The following is a 16,678-nucleotide window of genomic DNA, read 5'->3' on the forward strand; positions in this document are numbered from 1 at the left end:
GCCCATACATTTTACTTTATTTTTTTAACTGGTTACAGATTTTCAGAACAAAACAAATTATGTATATAACCAAGTAGATAAAAATCGTTGATCTGGATGAAAAATCTGCCAAATTTTTCTCTTGTTTTAGTAAGTCTTTTCACTGTGAAACCTTATATATGATACTGTTGGTGTTAGAACATTAAATGAAACCAAACAGTGATATCACAGATATGATAGCTGCTTGTCTGTTATAAGGGAAATACAGAACAATTAAAAAATTGTGCATTTTTAGAATCAGATACATACTTGAATATTACTGCCCTTCAGTTAGAATTTAAGGGTTCCTAAGGTCTCACACTACAGGTGATCTGTAAAAAATCCAATTTACTTTCTAAGAAAGGGATATTGGTGCTAAAATCATGAAACCCAGATTTTAATCATGTGCTACTTCATCAAATAAATTTTGGTGATTTTGGTGTGGGGTTTTTATTGTTTGGTTTGGCTTGGTTGTTTTTGTTTGGTTTGGTTTTCGCTTTTGTGGGTTGTTTGCAGGGTTTTTTAGCATGGCATTAAAGATTATGCATTTTGTGGGACACTGCACAAGAAAATAAGAAAGTTCTGAAGGTTGCAAGTCTCATACGATAACATTCAATTGTTTGGCAGGAAAAGTCAGGATCTGTTGTGGTCTCATCCTTACTGCCATTAGGAAAGACCATAGCAAATTATCTTCAAACCTTCCTTGCAGTTGATTTACTCCAGAAGGCATATCAAAAGTCAATTAAATGCAAGTGTCTGTGCTAATACTAAGGTTCAGCTCAGGAGGGAGCTTTTGAAGCATATATTCCAATGATGCCTTTGAATCTGCCACATACCATTGCAGAATAGCTCTGAATACAAGTGTCATGATTATTGAGGAGTTAGTACTGAACCAGGAAACTGAGATACTTGCTGCTGTGATAAACCAATACACACATTGATTATTTGTTGCAATAAAAAGTGGTAAAGAGAGTAAAGTAACTTTCACATACACTTTTTTTTTAATCCTTCCCCCTGTCCCCCCTCCCCCAATAATAGGAACAGCTGAGAGAACAATGCATTTACAAGAATCCAGATGGAGCACCTTTTGTCATCTCCTTGAATAAGTGTCATAATTTGCTTTCTTTAAAGTATTTTTACTTACTGTAATAACACTAATTTAAAAAGGAAAGAAAACAAAAGTGTCCTACATGATTCTTCTTGTGGATATGCTGGGATTCACTCTGCCATACCCATGTAATTGGAGACATGGAAAAAGAGCAAAATATGGAAATAAACAGGGCTTTTGTGTGGTGGTTCATTAGTAAACACATAGCTGAACCCAGCTGACCCATCTAATTCCTTCACATTGACAACATGCCTAAGAGAAAGCAGGGCAAACTGCCCAGCTATATAGAATGTTAAGTTTTAGTCTCTCTCTTGAATTTTCTAAGTAGAATAAATTTTTCAGGTAAAACCTTAGATTTTCAAATTGCTTGATGAAATTGATGTATTTTTAATTCACATCTATATCATCTGAAGTGATTGCCATCAGGACACTGAGCACACCTCCCCAGATCTCCCAAGTCTAGGGGTTCAGCTGTTTGAGTTTGAGGACAGGTCTGATGTTTGTGACTGTGTAGCCTTGGACCAGAAACCTGTGGGGGAAATACCAAACCAACAACTGTGAGAGAGAGCTGTAAAAGGAGCCCTGTTGAGGGGCCTCATGGTTTTGGGTGGGAGGTGCCCTTCAGCTCAGACATGCACTTTGTGTCTTGCTGAGCCTTGGGTACAGGGACACCCACTCTTGGCCACATCTTGCTGGTATTGACCTGAGCCCTGATACTGACCCCACTAGAAGGGAGTTTCATCCACACCAGATGTTTCTGACATCAACAAATCATTTCTGAGTTTTTTCATGCGTTAGGCACAGCAACATGCATGTCGATATAAAACACAATGACACGAATCACAGAAACAAAATATATAAAAAGGACGGAGAAAGTGTTCTCTGCCTTCCTGTGGAGATTCCCACAGGCTGGAATGCATTGCAGGTGTCATTGCACAAACTTTACAAGAAATTATGTTCTAGAGGACATTCAGAAAGCATGTATAAACTGACTAGCTGCACAGGTCCTCTCTTCTCTTAAAAACAAATGTTTTTTTATCTTTAATTTCCATCTATTGCATTTAAATTTTGCTTCAGTATTTTTAGTAAGACCCAATAAAGTATATTTATTTATTTATTTATTTATTTATTTCTCATTGCAAAACCTTGGAAACTAAACTGTAGGTTTTCTCTTATATTAACAAATTACAAACGCAACTACATACTGCTGTAGTGGTAAGGATACTCTTAACATGGAGAATATTAACTTTTTATGAAACATGTGTATGAAAATTGCTATTGCTGATTTTTCAGTTATGATTCAGGATTAATGTTTCAGTCTTCCACAACACTTTTTCAGTATTTATAAAACATTGCATTTTTTATTTCACAAAAACAAAAAATTGTTGGTCTATATCTTGACATTTTCCTGCATTCTCAATTTGTATTTGCTTTTTGTCTAATGAAAATAAGACTGAACTGAATAGAATCAGTTTTTACAACATCTCTTAATAATATGCACATTAACATCCTTAATATAATAGTTTGCATCAGTCTCAAGAAAAAAAAGTGATCCATTAAAGATGCTAGGGCCACAACTATAACTTGGTAGTTTTCCTATAATTCAAAACATGTAATATTAAACAATTATCCATAGACAATAGCTAAATAAACTGTTGCTTATTTCAAGCTCCATAATATTTAGAATACTTTCAGGGGATATGCAAATTAAACTAATACCTTGCCACACAACGAATCACCATTTCGCTTTTTGATTCATGTAATTTTTTTCTCATCTTCAATGGTTCATAAGCAGAAGTCACAACAAGAATGTTCGTTATTTTTTTTTCTTACCTCTAAAGGGAATTGAACACATACAATATTGGAAATACAAATTCATGTGCAGAAATATTGCAGACTCTAATTCATCTTCTTTGTGTTGTGTTTCTTTCCTTAATGGCTTCATGTCAAGTTGATGTCTTTTATCCATATGAACAATTACAAAGCAATTTTAGGAAAATGAAATAAAATCAAGCACTGTCATATTTACTCATTGTATGATTCATCATATGACTAGTCTATTATATTTTCTATTATGTAAAATCATTTTTGTTTGCAAGGTATTTCTAAATGGTGAAAGAAAGGGTTTCTCCCCCTTCTCTCCAATGTTCGCTAGTATTATTGTTTGTTTAGGCAAGGGTAGAAGCAAGACCATGGAATGCTATGAAAGATCAAACGAAATGTTCAAATAAATTTTGGAATTTACTTCTATGCTAACATGGACGTTGTCTGCTTCAGGTAACATCTCCCCTGGGCTTAAAAAGGGAGATAGTGTTGGTCCAAAGAGGTGCCAGTGAACATACAAAATAAGTTTTGGTATATTGTGCTATTCAAATATTATGTGTGTAGTTAGTTGCATGTTAAAGTTTCTGAAATAATGCAAAAAAAAAAGAGAACCCAACTTTTTATTTAGCTCCAATAGTTATATTACTAAATGGAATGCATAACCCATCTAGAAAACAAGTTGAAAAAAAAAAGGTAAATAGTGAATAAGCAACCACATGACAACAGTTGGAATATTTGATCTGCTCTTTCACATCACTGAACACAGTACACAGAAACATTCTTACATGCTTACAAAAGCCTTTGTAAAAATTCAAAGGTGTGCTTGCTTGCATCAGATTAGAAATTCTTTCAATAACATAACACTCCCTTCACTGGTACATGAATTTGAGAATTGAGTTTACTTTTATGCTAAATGTATACAAGACATGTTTTCATTTTTTTTTTTAGAACCTAAAAAACTTGATCTTTCAAAAAATATTTTATGTTTTCCCAATAAAGCATGAAATTTGTCATTCATGAAAAATAGAGTTCATGTTTGCAATAACAGCTCTATGTTAATCACACTACCTTGGAAAAACTACTAATACATTTGCTAATAACTTGTCTGATCTTCCTGAAACCAGATATTTCCATGATTCTCAGGAATACTGATTTTGTTGTTATGGGCTGGACACACACAGGCAGGACAGCTGGTCGCAGCTGAACAAAGGGATATTCCACACCATATGGCCTCATGCTTGGTTGTAAAGCTGGGGGAAGAAGAAGGATGGAGGGGGGCATTCAGAGTGATGGCATTTGTCTTCCCAAGTTACTGCTGCACGCCATGGGTCCCTGCTCTCCAGGAGATGACTGAACAAACACCTGCCTGCCCATGGGAAGCCATGAATTAATTCCTTGTTTTTCTTTGCTTCTGTGTCTGGCTTTTGTTTCACCTCTAAACTGTCTTGATCTCAACCCATGAGTTTTCTCACTTGTACACTTGCGATTCTTTCCCCCATTCCACCAATGGGTTGTGGCAGAGTCAGAGGGAGAAGCTGTGGGGGGCTGGGTTGCTGGTTGGGGTTAAGCCATGATACATCACAAGTAATTCTCAAAATGAGCCTAGGATCTGTGACCCTAGCATGAAAATAAGTTCATACTTCCAAAAGGAAGATAAGATATGAGAATGTAAAATTTTCCTTAAGGACTTGAGGGAATGAGAAATAAAATTAAAGCCCTCTACTTCTGTACTCAGAAGCTGGGATTAGAAAGATGTGTTCTTGATTTGGGGGAATATTTACTCAGTCCCAAAGCTGCTATATGGGACTTCTTTTGACAGGCACTTCTGGATATTGCTGCATTCAGTCTTATTCACACCAAGATTTCAAGTCAAATAAATAGGGAAAACAAGCCAAAAATGTATTGAGCTAGGTATTAAAACATAATTCCCTTTAATAATGCTCAATTTTCTGTAGTTGGTTCTTCAGAGAAGACACCTATGCATAGTTCAATGCAACTTGCTGCAGTCCAGAAAACACTTAGCTCCGGTTTCTCCCGTGCTATTATATATAGTCAACCTGATGATTCAACACAGGGTTAAGTTGTGTGATTTTTATACAAGCTTAATTTTTCCAGAAATATTATCTTTTCTATTTAACATGTTATTCATGCTATTCTTAAATGTGTTTTATTTTCTAGATAACTTGCTTGTATCTCATGGAGAGTATATTTTCTTAGTTGTTCCAAGGTCATATATGTATCACAAATCGGGATATATTTGTCTGCAGATGCAGACAACATCCTTTTAAAATATCGTCTTCTACAGGTTCTCTTCTAAATGTGAATCAGAATAGTTCCAATGTATATTTGGTCATGAATCAAATAGGCTTCCAACACTTCTCAGGTTCTTTTCATATTTAATTTTCCTTGCAGTGTTACGAGATTAGGTACATAGAAATACACATGTAGGCATAACTAGGTAAATAATAGTAGCATGTTCAAAATAAAATTATATATGCATATATGCCCTCTGTGAATATTTGTAATATTTTTTAACTACTCATAAATACCATCTTCATGTCTAAGTATGGTAACATAAGTGGCAGCTACTAGAATTTTTAACTTGGATTTATTTGGCTCTCTTCAGCCTGCATTATGGAGATTTATGTGGTTGGGATCATTAGATAAACCTTGAGTTGCAAGGGACATGCAGAATCAGGAATTCATCAACATAGAAGAAACAGGCAGGCTGTATTTTCTGCAAATGAGGCTTCTAAGGGCAGAGCAAACAAGGATAAATGAGTACAGGAAAGTGAATCCAGAGCAGGAACCAGACTCAGGGATGAGAAAGCATTTGTCAAGACAGGAATGAGGTGAATGATTGCAACTGCACCCTAAACACAAGATGAGCAGCCAAGGATAGAATTGTCTCCAAAAGGCAGTAGCAACAGCACCGACCAGTTCTGAAGGCAGGATCTGGCTACATAGGAGACTGACAGCTTCAGGGAGTTGGGTTCAGATGCATCATCCAGCTGAGGATGCAGGAAGATCACAGTTCCCTTGTTCTCTGGTTTTTCAATCTAAATATTCCCTATACATCCCAAATGCTACCCACAGAAGTCAAAGTTTCCTTCCTTTTTTTGGTGCGTTTTAAAATTGTAAGCACTGAGAAAAGCTTTCTCATATGTGCAACATTTATACAGCTCTTTTCTACTGAACAGAAATGGGAAGTATTTTATTTTTCTTTGAGTTCCTATATGTCCTTGGCTTTATCTTGAAGGAAATTAATATGAATTCCTAGCATGCAAAGATATTTTTAAGAAAAAGCACACCTTTAAAATATGGCAATAAGGGGGAGGCAAGGAAGGTTGTGTCTAGAGCATGCTGTGGCCTGATTGGAGGTGTATCCAGTTTTGTACCATCTTGCCATTTCCATCCTCAGAAAGAATTTAAGAACTGTAAAATCAAAGTAGCGCACCTCTTTGTGTGCAACATGCATGAACTAAAGGCCCATAATTTGACTAGTCCTAGTAGCAAGATATCTGTTCAGAGTGCCAGACAATTCCCAAAACATAGCTCTATCAACCAGCTGATTGTTTTTGTTCCTCCTCTAAGAAATGCATTTGTCAAACACACACATCTCTTCTTTATTTTTGGAGGTTCTGGCTTTCTATGATCCTTATAAGAAAGGCATTGAGAGTCTGTAGCAAAACATGGACGTCTTCAAGTGGGTTCTGAGGAGGGACACAAAAATTATCAGAGGGATGGTATGCCTCTCCTATGAGAACAGTCTGAGAGAGTTGGGGCTCTTTGGCCTGAAGATCAGGAGACTCTGGAGAGGCCTCATCATGGCCTTACAATAATTAAAGGGGACCTAAAAGAACGGGAACAGATTTTTTTGTAGGGGATGTTGCAACAGGAAAAGAGGAAATTATTTTTAACTAAAGGAGGGTAGATTCAGAGAGTAGATATAAAGAAGAAAATTTTTATAACAAAGATGGAAATACACTGGTTACATGGAGAAATTCTATATGCCCCATCCCTAGAAACATTCAATGTCAGTTTGAATCCTTATCTGTTGTGTAGCTGATGATTTCCCTGCACACAGAAAGGGAGGTTGTACTGGAAGACACTTAATAGTCCTTTTCAACTCAAACCATGCTATGGTTCCAAAAAAGATCACTTACTAAAATTAACACTATAAAGAAAGAGGATAACGTTGGCAATAGTACATCCCTTCAGATTCTGGGAACCCCAAAATCAGCAACACTGAAGTCAAGGTGCAGCACACTTGTGATAACATTAGTTGACATTTTGGTCTTTTGAGCTGTTACAAGACTTCTTAAAATGATAAACTCTAACTCATTATTTTAATTGTCCAATATAAAGGATGTTCACCTAAGAACTTGTTCCTGCACTGTTAGATAAAGTCAAAGACACACAGGTGTCTTATATCCAATACGGAGCAGAACCTGCCTGCAGGCTCCTCTATTCCAAGGAGATAGTCAATGGTGTTGTGCAGTGAGGAATGCAAGCAGCACAACACACGCCTGTGCCTGCTCAGGTTACCTGTTTTGTGGACTACTATCTTCTCCATGAACAACTGGCATCCCATGGGCACATACATTCATACTACATGAAATTAAAAGAGCTTCTCACCATTCAACACCATTCAAATGTCCTTTTCCACCTTAATGCTCATTAAATTGTTCATTCAAAATTGAAATGTCCCAAAGCATAACATTGAAAAGCAGTAACATAAGGTGTGGCAAGTGAGGGGACAAGGGAGGAGACCTCATTACAGTCTTAATTCTGTATATTTTACATTTTCCACATCCTTATTTAGGTCAAATATTTTCATGTAAAGCTGAAGTTTGACGGAACGAAAACACTATTTTTGTATTAACTCTGCTGAGAATATAGTTTTTACTGTCTTCATATGAAGATATTCAGCAATCTTAACATTTTCTTTTTTAGAACTAGAACATGAACTTAGAAAAATAATTATTCATATTCAAGCTTGAAAATTACAACTACTGTTTTGAAGCACTGAATTTGCATAAAATGTTTTCTTTCAAGTGCTTAACTCTTAAAGCAATTTCACATACCATGTAAACCATTACTGAAGTAAAATTACATTTCAAAGGGGTACACAGTGATCTAGCTGCTCAGCTGCCACTGGCATTAATAAGAGTCACACAGCACTACTTGGAAAGTTTGTTGCCATGTGTCTCAGTTAATCACATCAAAGAGGGAACATCCCATACCAGCTTCTTTTTATTAAAAGTGCATTTTAATACTTCATTTAACATCTCCATTTAAATATTTATACTTATCTCTCAATTACTGTGCAGAGACCCTCCCTCAAGCAATTATTTTCTATGAAATTTCATATTTATTCATGTTAGCTATAACATTACACTTAGTGGAAAGCCCAAGTTAAAATTCTAATATCACTTGTGACTGAAGAGGTAATTGAAGCTATTTTATGATTTACTAGTTTTCTAGTAACAGCCATCTGCAGTCAATTTAATTGCTTTTTGGAATTTGTTTGTTCAAGCAAAGTTTACTTTTTATATATAATTATGGTATATAGGAGATAAATATTAAGCATCATGGTTCTGTGAACAGTCAGGAGACTTGAGCTATAAGAGTGAGCTGATTACAAAGTGAAGAACATGGTCTTTGAGTATACCATCGGCACATGCTCTTTTTCTGACTTTCCTCACTTATAAAAAGAGCAGGAAAATTGTGGATCTAAGTCTATTAATGGGAATGTAAAATCTAGTGAGATCCCATTATTACTTCTCGTGCTTAAAGATACTTGAGATGGGTAGGCAATACATTTAATTTAAAAACTCATAAGAAAAATGGTGCCATAACTATCTATCTTTCTTCACTTTTGCCTTTCATTTTGCTTACTATTTTTGATGAAAAAAAGCTAACAAAAAATCTGCAGTAAATCAGTGGACAAAGAGAAACATAACTTTTCTTAGGGAAAACCATGTTCATCAGTTGAATATTTCTGTAATCATTTTGTAGTGACTCACAATTACTGTATCCTCTTGGAAAGCTATTTTAAACTAGTTACTTCCTCAGCATTGGCTAAAAAATTATGCTATTCTCAGTTTCTAGCACAATAGCTTATTTGCCCTTAATCACTAGGTCAAAATAATGTCTTGATATACAACAGTACAGATACATAGGTTTTATGCAATTTCCCAGATTTTGACAGCTGCCCCCATACTTTCTTACTCCTATTTGGCATTTCTAAAAAATATTTTCAAAACACGCTTTGACAAAACTAGCATTTTGAAGGATTGACTGATAGAAAAATGGTTACTCCTTCAGAGCCTTAAAACACGTATATCTCTCAGCTTAGAAAAGGGTTCAAAGTACTTTTGAGATGAATAGGGCTTCTGAATGAAAAATGTTTCAACACCAGTTCAGACAATACTCATTGAAGAAAAAATACTGTAAAATAAATAAATACAGTACTTACACCAATTCAGAGAAAGATTGAATATTGTAAATAGTTATATTATTTAGTTTGATGTTAGCTCAAATACCAGTGATAATAACTATAGATGTATGCCCTTATGGAGTGGGTATTTCAATTAAATTTTTTGTCTGTAAGCACTTTTTCAACAAAACAAAATGCTGTATCATACGACATTAAATCATGTACTAGTATCTCCTGTCACTGGTTGTCAAGATTCTGTCCAAGAAGGCATTCAGTATATTGCAGTAGTACACATACATCAATAGATTTGAATATTTTCAGTATATTTTATTTCTCTTTTTTCAAAATGTCTATATACTGAGGGGCTTTGAATCAATGTTTCCCTATAAGATCACCTGCATCACCACCTAGATGATAATGTTATCACTTGTCAAGGAAGAGGTGGTTTCCAGAAAAATATGTAAATGAATTATTAACTACATGAATACATACATGGGAAAAAATGCAGAGTTGAGACAGCAGAAATAATTCCTGAATTTAATCACAGTACATTTTTTTCTTATTTGTTTTTTTTTTTTCCCGTCATATAATCCACGCATCACATCACATCACATCACATCAGTAAAGATACATTTTCTCTTGGAAATAAATTCCTCAGAGAATCTGCATTGGAGGAGATGATGCAAGCAATAAAATGTGTATCTGGAGAAGGGTCTCCATACAAATGGCTACAAGGGTTTCTCATGTGAATGTTAATTTTAACACGTCTTTTTTTTTTTTTTACAAGTAGAGTTTATGCAGATTAAAAAATCATAATTAAATTACAAGATGAACAAAAAATAATTAGGCCATGACTGCATTTACTTTGCCATAGGTTTGTATGAGCCCTTCTGCTTCAGTGGCAGAACTATTCATTTCTAAATACACAGAATATCTCTCAGTATGAAATATGTCTTAAGCATTTTCATATTCTGATTAATAAAGAAGATGCTGTAAAGATAAATCTTAAAGAGAAGTTTAAATACACAGTAAAAGCAAAGAAATAGAGTAATTTCTATCTTCAGTCTTGAAATTCCTAAAGGGAAATCAATTGTATTTTTTTGTCATCATTACCATTGAGTCAGGAAAAGAACATGTTTGGAGATGCATAGCATTCAGTAGATTTCTGTCCAGAAGAGTTTTAGTTAATACAGCTTTATATTTGCATAGTATTTCAATAATATTCATACTCACAATGTGAGTAATTCTTTTAATTTATAATACTTAGACAAAAACCTGAAATATTCATGGCAAATGTACTGTGGGTTGAGGTTTAGAACAAAGACCTTGCCTCTCAGAACTGCAGTACTGGGAGCTCTTAGGCAACCAGGTACTCTTTGTAAAACATCAGAGATAACTCTAAAAATATTGCTGGTCAGAAGGGATTATATAGCAAACAAGAAATTCATTTTCTTTAAATGCTTTCTGCAAAGGAAATACTAATCCTATTTCATAGTTTTCTAGCCCCATTGTTAAAATATTCAGTGAGAAGACTACCAGTAACTTCAACCTGTGGAAAGTAGAATCGCATAATGTATTTATAATCTCATAAAAAGTAACCCACCAACTGTCAAAATTAATGAAATTCAAAAGACTATTTCAAGAAACTGTGATCACTTTAAAATAAGGAAGAAATTGGTTAGGTGTCTAGAATTTGATTCCTTAAAGTGGCTGCTTAGCTACTATCCAAATACCCAGAGAATCATAGGATAATAAGCTGACCCATCTGGTTCCTTGAAAATGTAGGTCAGGTGTTCACAGCCTAAAGAAATTACCTGCAAGGTGACTCAGGTTGCATGGAGCATTAGCTCATCCACTGGCTGCTCATATATCACTGTCATATGCTGGAAAGAATGTGGCAAAACACAATAAAAGTGAGGAAAGTAATTACAGAGGAGGACACAAAAGAAGATATCTATTTTAATTAAGCTACAAAGAAGTGTACTGGTTGTATACGTGTTTTTCAAGAAAGTGGATTTGATATAAAAAAGTCTTTAATGTACAGTTCCTATCAACATCCACAAGTTTATAATCTAAACTAAACTGTAGTGCAAAAATAAGTGTACGACAATATGATAGAAGCATATGTTCATTGGGCTAATACTATAATAAGAAAGCAATATGAATTATCCTATTGTTACAAGAATTTCTAATTTTGTAATAAAATTGTAAGAATCTATTAAAATCAATACTTTAAAAACCCATCTAATATTAGAGAAGAATGGATACTTCAACAAGTAATTATATCTTTAATAATCTTGTTAGAAAATATGCTTATATTTTTGCAGTCTTTGTCTGTCAATTATTTATGTGCAAATGAACCATGTGTATGGTATCCCACTCCACTCAAATTATAGTAAAATAGAAAATCTGGAGTCCTAAACTGAATGAATGAAGGTATTAAACCTATTATGGGTTCAAAGGATTTTAAGCCCTACCATATTGATTTATAATTTTCAGAATTAAAGATTCTTCCTCTGAAAAGTGACAAATGATAGACTTGAACAACAAATTATCTTATGATCTTTCCTTACACTTGCCATTAAAAAGCCTTTTTTAATAGAATTTTTTTCCAAAAAATATTACTTAAATTTCAAGTAAGATTGTTTTGTAAAGATTTATAGAATAACAGAATGAAGAGTACAAAGAAGGAACGTAAACCACACAGAAAAAATATAGAACATAAACTCATAGAATGGGTGGGAAGGAATCTTTAAAGGTGTCACTGTTTATCCCCAGCCAGCCCCCCAAGTACCACACAGCTGCTCTTTCACTCCCTCTCCAGTGAGACTGGGGAGAAGATAGGAAGTGTAAAAGCAAATAAACTTGTGATTTCCCAACAACAAACACAAAAGATACCTTTATATATTACATTGCTTTGCAGTCAAACCTGAGCTATTCAATTTCATTTCAATTTGAGGATACTGAAGATACTGACATTGTATCAAGTCCATCACAAGCATCAATTATTTTTCTAATCTTCCACTTCCCGACAACGAATGCATCCATGACATTTGTATCCTGAGTGTAAATACCATGGGTTTATAAATCTTACTGGCTGATCTATATTACAGGAAACACCTTATATATATATGTGTGTGTGTCAGAGGTCATTGCAGTGTATCTTAGTTTCCTGCTCTGCTGTTTCATACAGATGTCAGCAGGGAAAAAAAAATATTTTGCTCATCTTTAGGAAAGGCACCTGCAAAACAGGAACATTAAAGCTGTATTTTAGAATATGCAGAAGGGGAAGTTTAAGACTGCCTGAATGACACCAATTTATCCTACTTTTGTAGGGCTCTGTATAGTTTTATTTGAAAAAGGAAATTGGTCATGTAGAAGAGAACAAGTACCCCTCATTTTTATGAGAAGAGAGAATGAGAGTATTGCTTTAAATTGTGGAAACTACAAGAACAACCAAAATTAATGGAAACTACTTACAGTAATTATAGTCTATTTTTGTTTTCTTAAATTAATTTCACAACAAATTGTTCCTAAGTAAAACCTTGTGATTCAAGAATAATGTCATAGAAATCTATTCGAAAAATTAAATAAAATCATACTACCTGAGGGTAGAACATGGTCAAAGAATAGCATTCTCTTGAAGAAACTAAGAGAATAATTTCACCTCCTATTATCTTCATGTCATTATGTCAGGAAGCAAAATTAAAAAAAATATTATTTTTAGGAAGTTCTGGATTAAATTTAGTCATTTCAGCATCCACCTAGAAACAGTCTATTATACATAAAGCTGCAGTTTTCATTGTAAGTTCCTAACTAATTTTGTTTCATATCTTTAGGCAGAAATATTAGTTAAGTACTTGTATGAACATCTGAGTATCTTTTCTGTTGTATAATTATCTGATTTATTACATTCAAAACAAATTGATTTATTTAGGCCACTCCCCTTCTTTGAAGCAAGAACCATTACATGAAACAAAGCGCCTCACTTTTATGTACATAAATATTTTCCTGAAGTGAAAACAGAAAGAAAAAATAATGCTATTTTTTTCCACACAGATGACATACTTTTTGTTTCCAGAAGGAATTAATTTCATAGAGAAAGCTACAACACAATCAGCTCTTTCAGAAGTTATTAATTGTATTGAGTATATTAATTGTATATGGTAGGGAGTCCCCTACCATCTCTCCAATTAATTGCAGCAAGAGAACCTCTTATGACTATAATTAGATGAGAAATATTAAGAGAAGTTGTAGGATAAAAGCCTTCTAAGTTTTCCAATCCCACTCTTTCTATACTGTGGTTAAAATAATTAGTCCCTCTATTTCCATGGGCATTAGGTAAAGTGGAGGATGCGAATTTTTCTAGCCAGTGATTTCAAACTGTCTTAAAAATACTAAGAAATGCAATTGCTTTTTAAGGCAGACTCCACAATCTAGAAACACAAAACTATGTTGCAAAGAAAAGCAATTTTCACAATCTGAACCACTTTCAAGGTTAGGACAACTTAGGAATGCAAAGAATGCTATTTATAGCTTATTTGGACTTATTTACTGTGGTTCACACAGCAGAATTTTTAGTAAACAGAAATGTAAAAAGAAGTAAGGTTGAACACTAAACAAGTTAGAACAAATTGTAAAAGAAAATTTTTAAGAAGGCTGCTGTTTTGGAAGTACTTTCATAGCTCCCCACCAAAGGGGGAGTTAGACCTATGCATGTCATAAGGTTAATTTCAGAACACTTGGATTTCAAAGCAAAGTTATGAAGACAAGGCTGTATTTATTTACATAAATTGCTTTGTAGGCTAGGCTTAAGACTTGAAAAACAATATTTAGAAATATTGTATGATCTGGCTACTGTTTTCTTCTATCATAATATCTTTGATTATATTTTCCATAATTATAGGCAATGTAGGAGATTTCATATGCTTGCAGAAAAGGAAATATCAGTTTTTATTACAAAGGAAGAAAGAAGAATGTAAATAATTATAAATGGGTTAGTGTAACTATTTTCTTTGCTTAGACTCTGAGAAATTGTATTTAAAATATATTTCAAAATGCCTAAGAGGGATCTAATCAGATCCTTGCACAGATTTTTTTTTTTTTTTTGGTGAATATATTTTGTAGAACAAAATCTGTTGGCTCTTTTAAAAGAATAAAAAATATATGCCTAATATGAGTATTAAATATCACTGACTACTGTCCTCATGCTGGACCTGCTCATGATTTATATTTTAAACTGAAATATAGTTGTTAATAAATCTCTGAAACAAAATATTTTATATTCTTACATTCCTATACAACTTTTGGTTATCATGGAAAATTGTGCTGGATGGTATTTAACATAACTCAATACGGATATGCTTACACAAAAGTGGAAGTTATCTGGACATAATGATGAAATTGACCTCAATTTTAGGGCCAGTTAAGTTCAAAACATTTATCAATAATCTGGATGCAGGAGCTGAATGCATTTAAACCTGATGATGACATCAAACTAGGATGTGCTGATGACTGTTGAGGTTCAAGAAGCCTTAAATTGGGATTGAAATAATTTGGAGCACAAGGGAACCATCAACGGTCTGAAATTTAAGAAGTGCAAACGATGGATTCTGCAGCTAGAATAGAGTAACACCAGACACAAGTGTATATACAGGGACAGGAGTGGCTGGAGAGAAGCCCTGCAGAGAGGGATCTGGGGCTGATGGTCAACAGCAGGCTCAGCCAAGGTCAGCAGGGTGTCCTGGGTAGCCAACAGGGCAAACCACATCCTGGGGTGCATCAAACACAGCACCACCAGCAGCTGAGAAAGGTGAATATCCCACTGTATTCAGCATTGGTTCAGCCTCACCTTGGGTCTGGTGGGCAGTTCTGGGCCCTGCAATCTAAAAAAGATGTGAAAGTTCTTGAATGTATCCAGAGAAAAACAACAAAGCTGGTGAAAAAAACTGGAAGGAATAAGGAGCAGATATGAACTTTCCATTTGTCTCGTTTTGAGAAAAGGAGGCTGGAGGACAACTTTATTGTTCTCTTCAACTTCCTGCAGAGAGAAAGTGGAGACAGAGAGAGGTACTGATTTCTCCTCTTGGGAATGATCTGACAGAAATTGTTCAAAGCTGCGCTAGAGAAGGTTTAGATTATTGGACATTAGAAACCATTTCCTTACACAGAGAGTGGTGAAACCCCAAGCTTATCAGTTTTTAGGAGGCATTTGGTCTTTAGAAGATGACATGTCTTTAACAACATATGACATGTCTTTAACAAGATGCTTTAACTTCTGATAGATTTATGCCTTATGGTTTTGTATAGACCTTAGCAGTTCGACACAGCAGTAGTCATGATGGCCATCATGCAAATTCACTTATATAACTCCTGTATCAGACAGTCAGATCATATTTGTAGCAAATCACCCTGGTCCACAAGCAGAGACACGCATGCAATCCCTTCTCATGTGAGCCTGTCTTTTCATAGGCTTGAACTGATCTTAGTGTAATTTCTCCACACTCACTGCAGTATTGCCTTAGTGCTTTCATACATACACAATATTAGTATTTTTTATTAACTATATGTATACTACATGAACATTTATTCACATTTTAATTGCAAATATGTTATCCATTTATTTACTATTAGTAAAAATATAGGAGGAAGGATGAATGGAAAAATATTTGTATTATTTAAAGGAATGTTTCTCAGACTGGAGAAATAGAAATATTTGCATAGAGTAAAGCAGTTAACAGGGAAAACCTGATGTCGAGATTAATTTATTTTTTTTTTTAAGTAAATACAGAGTACAGTCTAGTATATACACTGAAAATTCATTTGTAGCTGAAGTGTTCCTGAATTGAAATTGAACCTTTCAGTGTACCTAACCTTTTACAGTGGGTGCCCTCTGGGACTACTGACCGAAGCACAGTAACTGAAGACAAAGGAGAGGTTCAAGTAAAAGACACAGCTTTGATACCACCTAAAATTGTATTTGACAGCAGTTTTTATCTGCATTCCTTACCTTTGTAAAGAAATTCTGGCCATGGTTTACATAAATCTCACCATAAATGTATAGTGCACCAGGCTGATAACTTCACAGTGCTTCCAATATAATCACTCTCTTTTCATCATTCTTTTAAAATCAGGTTTTACTATTTGTAGCTGCTTTTTGCTGGCTGAGTTTTAGCTGGGTTTCCACCCACCTCATAACTGGGTGAGAGAAAGTCAACAAAATGAATATATTTGTACTGCAATACCAGCTAAATGGTAAGATGGATCCTTCATTGTCTTACAAAGTA

Source organism: Cinclus cinclus, chromosome 2 (genome assembly GCF_963662255.1).
Source record: "Cinclus cinclus chromosome 2, bCinCin1.1, whole genome shotgun sequence".
Taxonomy (NCBI): domain Eukaryota; kingdom Metazoa; phylum Chordata; class Aves; order Passeriformes; family Cinclidae; genus Cinclus; species Cinclus cinclus.